A 5,890-nucleotide genomic window follows, 5' to 3' on the forward strand; every position below is an offset into this window, starting at 1 on the left:
GAAGGGATGCAAGTGGCCGAAAGGGGGCAATTCTTGGCCAATGGTTCCCATTCGCTAGCAAGTCGTGCCTGTTCGTGGGGCAAGACTTACCCCCTCGTTTTCTATAAATATGGGGGCTCTCTGGTCGATTTCATTATCCAATTCCAGAGTAGAATACTCAGAGAAAAACGTAGAGAGAAAGAAAGAGAGAAAGAGAGAGTTCCGGCCAAGAGAAAGGCCGATTGAGGTGGTGTTGTGTTCCGGCGACTCTGATCGTTTGAGAACTAACTCCGGTCAAGAATGGGAGATCAAGACAAGGAGAAGAGCATGGAGAACCCAGACGTGGTTCACAAGGTATGTGATGGGCCGTGGCTCCATCAGACCGAACGGACAGTCCATGCGACCGCACCGCGGCTCTGGTCGGTTCCTAAGTCCCATCCGGCTCTCCTTATCTATTTCAATTCGTTTCTCTTCTCTTCTCTCTGGTTAAACACGAAAGGTTATGTTAGTTGAGTCCAAGGGACACGTCCCTAGGCTTTGGCCGAACATAACCAGACCGCTAGCCTTGACACGGGTCGGTTAGACGGATGATCCGATCGCACCAAGACTGGGCGGTTAGGACGAACGGTTGGGAATGACCCAATGGGCACGAGTTGTCAAGAGTCATGAGTGTTCAAAGGTTGCGAGTTGCCAAAGGGTGTCAGGGACCAAAAGGTACGAGTTACCAAAGGTTGCGAACATCAAAAGGTACGAGAACCAGGAGGCACGATTGGCCAAAGGGTGCATGTTCCAAACGGTGTCTTTCGGGACAGGTTAGGACCGATCCTTATGGATCAGCCTATGGCTTGTCTAGTTAAGACAAGGTCACGGTTTGTCTATGCCAAGGTAGAGTCGCAAGGTCTGACCGGTTGCTAAGCCTTCCAGATTAGGCTTGAGGCTTACTAGGCCGATTGGATCCAGGCCTAAGGCCGGATCAGGTAAGGGAGTCCGTTGGGCCATTGAGCCGGACTCCATTGGCCGGTCGCACCTAGATTCTATCCGGATAGACGGATTGGTCTTTGGGGACGATCCGGATCTGTTCGTGTGTTCTGTTATCTATTCTGGACTATCTATCTGATTCTAAGTCAAGGGGTGGTTGGTTGAATGACTTAGGATACGGTAGGTAGGTTCATACGTTTTATGATTATGTTGACTGAGGTTTATCTAAGTTCTAGGAACCAAGCCAAGCATTGTAGAATCAGTCCGTTCTATTCTCGGTTATGATTAATGCTTATCTGGTTGTGGTTTCAGGAACTAAGGATGGTTCTGGTCAAGCCAAGGAGCCGTGAAGGCTCGGTCAGTGAGAGGCTGTGTAATGTGTGGTTAGATGATGCTAGGGATGAACTAGTGATTGTCTATGAGACTGTTAAGAAGTTGTGTATTGAATCTCATGTTTCTAAGTAATACAAAGTTTATACATTGTTATTCCGCTGTGCAATCTGTTCCTTTGTTCATGAACCTCATATTCGAATATGACTTAGTAACTAATAGACTTAAAAATGGATCAAACAAGCAAAGAAATTAATAAGTAAGCCTGCGGACTCCATCAGGTCGAGAGGCCAGGGTTCGGGTCTTACAGGACGTCCTATGTGTACTGAACAGACAGCCCACGTGGGCCAAAATCACCCGAACAGTCCATGGGAAGGGCCAGCGTGTTGAGTCCAAGGACCAACGTGCTGATATGTATACTGATGGACAGCCATGGACGTCCTGTGTGTGCTGACGGACACAGACGTATACACACGGACAGCCACGGATGTCCTGTGTGTGCTGGCGGACACCCATGGACGTCCTGTGTGTACTGAATAGACAGCCCACGTGGGCCTAAATCACCCGAACAGTCGACGGGAAGGGTCAGCGTGCTGAGTCCAAGGACCAACGTGCTGATATGTGTACTGATGGACAGATACGGACGTCCTGTGTGTGCTGACGGACACACACGGACACACATGGACAGCCACGAACGTCCTGTGTGTGCTGACGGACACACACGGACGTCCTGTGTGTGCTGACGAACACCCACGGACGTCCTCTGTGTAGTGAACAGACAGCCCACGTGGGCCAAAATCACCCGAACAGTCCACGGGTAGGGGCAGCGTGCTGAGTCCAAGTACCAGCATGCTGATATGTGTACTGATGGACAGCCACAGACATCATGTGTGTGTGCTCACGGACACACAGAGACACACACGGACAGCCACGGATAGCCACGGACGTCCTAAGTTTGCTGGCGGACACCCACGGACGTCATGTGTGGACTGAACAGACAGCCCACGTGGGCCAAAATCACCCAAACCGTCTACGGGAAGGGCCAGCGTGCTGAGTCCAAGGACCAACGTACTGATATTTGTACTGATGGACAGCCACGGATGTCCTGTTTGCTGACGGACACACACGGACACACACGGACAGCCACATATGTCCTGTGTGTGCTGACGGACACACACAGACATCTTGTGTGTGCTGACGGACACCCAGAGACGTCCTGTGTGTGCTGACGGACACAAACGGACACACACGGACAGCCACAGACATCCTGTGTGTGCTGACGGACAGCCACCGACGTCCTGTGTGTGCTGGCGGACACACACGGACGTCCTATGTACTGAACAGACAGCCCACGTGGGCCAAAATCACTCAAACAGTCGACGGGAAGGGCCAGCGTGCTGAGTCCAAGGACCAACGTGCTGATATGTGTACTGGTTGACAGCCACGGACGCCTGTGTGTGCTGACGGACACACACGGACAGCCATGGACATCTTGTGTGTGCTGGCGGACACCCACGGACGTCCTGTGTGTATTGAACAGACAGCCCTCGTTGGCCAAAATCACCCGAACAGTCCACGGGAAGGGTCAGCGTGCTGAGTCCAAGAACCAACGTGCTGATATGTGTACTGATGGACAGCCACGGACGTCCTGTGTGTGCTGACGGACACCCACGGACAGCCACATACGTCCTGTGTGTGCTTACGGACAGCCACAGACGTCCTGTGTGTGCTGACGGACACACACGGACGTCTTGTGTGTGCTGACGGACACAAATGGACACACACAGACACACACGGTTAGCCACAGATGTCCTGTGTGTGCTGACGGACAGCCACGGACAGCGACAGACGTCCTGTGTGTGCTGAACAGACAGCCCACGTGGGCCAAAATCACCCGAACAGTCCACGGGAAGGGTCAGCGTGCTGAGTCCAAGGACCAACGTGCTGATATGAGTACTGATGGACAGCCACAGACGTCATGTGTGTGCTGACGGACACACACAGACACACACAGACAGCCACAGATGTCCTGTATGTGCTGACGGACACCCACGGATGTCCTGTGTGTGCTGATGGACACAAATGGACACACACGGACACACACGGACAGCCACAGACGTCCTGTGTGCTGAAGGACACCCACGGACAGCCACAAACGTCCTTTGTGTACTCGCGGACACCCACGTACGTCCTGTGTGTACTGAACAGACAGCCCACATGGGCCAAAATCACCCAAACAGTCCACGGAAGGGCCAGCGTGCTGAGTCCAAAGACCAACGTGCTCATATGTTTACTGATGGACTGTAAGACCCGATCCCGGCCGCCTAGGCCGTTGTCGATGCCTCACGTCGCTCGGTCCACTTCCTGGCCGAACCTCTTTATTTTTTCCCTTTATTTATAATATCGCCTAAAGGGAATGGCTAACATAGATCTTGGCTAAAGACTTCCCTAGTCATTAATAGCCTAGATCCTTTCAACAGATACGCAGCGGATTATTCTCAAGTTAACCATTGGTCTAAAACCAATCTAACACTTGTCTGGTCGAATCACCTTAGCCTTGGTCAGTTTACTCAACTACCAATTAGCTTAAAGGTCAATCCTAAACCCAAACCAAGCCATACGATTCTGAGGTTCCATTCCCCTAATTTATTCTATCTAGATCTACATAAGTAAATGCTAGATCATACCTTTGCCACATCTATGGAGCTTATTAGCTCATCGGTCCTCCATTGACTCAAATTTCTCTTTCTTGACAGCTGAACCCCGATCATTCAATGATCTTACTTAAGGTCCTTATCGTGACTCTTGCATCAAACAACTCCCCTAGGTACTTAATCATTAAACCAACCATCCCCACAGACATAAGTAACCTTTGAGAACTCTTTGAAAGGATAAGGGTTTGCATATGGCCTTTCTCGGCTCATGCACAATCCGAAATCCTTTTGCCTTATAGGCAATAGTACCAAGTCCATCTTCTGGACTGACAAAGCTCATTAGATCCTAAGTCAATCAACCAACCATCCTCACATGACTTGGAACTGATGAGTCTTCATCTGGCCTGACCGGCCTGACTTGGAACTGATGAGTCAATCAACCAACCATCCTCACTAGACTTGATAAGCCATCCACTTAGCATGTACGGATATAACCGGCCTTCCATTGCCATCATGTGGGTCTATGCCCTACATGAGGCATATGGCACCTATTCTACTAACCAACCAAAGATTGATTGTAAGATATCCCACTTAGCCTTTGCGGCCGGAACCTTCATCCATTGACCATGGATTATGGTTCATACATCAATCATGTTGTACGGATTGCACTTGTCCTTAAGGCCTTCGCTATTTCCTTACACTCATATATTGACCTGTAGGACAACCTATTGCCATCATGTGGGTCCACACCCAACATAATGCATTTGGTGTCCTTGTGACCATTGAACCACTCGTACCCTTTTTGGTTCCGTTCCGTTCGTACCCTTTCAGTCCCAACCCGTTTGTACCATTTCGGTCACGAAACGTTCACATCCGATGGATCATGATACGTTCGTACCTCTTGGATCACGACACGTTCGTACCTCTTGGATCACGACATGATCCTTGGCAACACGCAACCTTGGATCACGATGCACCCTTTTGGTCACTGGTACCCTTTGGTCCTCGTACCCTTTGATACTTGCTACCATTGGTATCTCGTACCTTTTGGTTACTTGCATCCTTTGGTAACTCATGACCCTTGGCAACACGCAACCTTTGGCGACTAGTACCCTTTTGATCCAACCTATCCGCTATGGTTAGCAATCAACGTAACCAACCATGACCCCATGGTCTATGACGTGGTAATATGGTTAACTATCACGTTCCATATATATATATATATATATCATATAGACATAATAATATAAAGAGACAGAGATAGAACCACTCACAACCGCTATAGCCCTTACCAATTGGTCAGTCCGTCTCTCGGCTAACCACCCTTGGTCCGTGGCGCCTATTTCCGTCCAGGAATAGGTCTTCCTATTGGCCTTAGTGACTTATAAAAGCTACGGCCTCATATGGCTAAAGCCATACTCACCATGAACCGGACAGTGCCCTTATGGTTTTGATCCCGGATTTTGCCCTTCCGGCTTGGATCCTCGTTTCTCATTGGGGGATCCCTTTGTTTAGGATGTGTGTCCTTTGTCTCAGACAGAATGAGACTGAATGAGAATGAATGAATTGATCTCTGGTCGTGCATCCTATATATAGGAAACCAAAGGTCATGTGCGAAGGGACACATCCCTTCGAAGCATCCTTTTGGGACAGATCTTGGCCATCGATTACAATCAACGGTCCAGATCGTACCTGTTCGGAAATAGAAGGTTCCAGACATTATAGGCACGTCCAACCTAAGCCCAGACTTGGTACCCAAGCCGACGGCCTGCCCACAAGATCCCAACGACTCATGGACAACATGGCCGGACCTTATGGCCCGCCACTGACCCTGACCTGCACCATCGACCCGAAACCTGAACAGTCCGTCAAGCTGAGATGAGCTGACTCCCAGCTGCCTCAGCTGAGTGAGCTTGTATTCCAGATGGTTGAGCTTACTTAACTTGGAA

The sequence above is a fragment of the Brassica napus genome, unplaced genomic scaffold, assembly GCF_020379485.1.
Source record: "Brassica napus cultivar Da-Ae unplaced genomic scaffold, Da-Ae ScsIHWf_1237;HRSCAF=1767, whole genome shotgun sequence".
In the NCBI taxonomy this organism is placed as follows: domain Eukaryota; kingdom Viridiplantae; phylum Streptophyta; class Magnoliopsida; order Brassicales; family Brassicaceae; genus Brassica; species Brassica napus.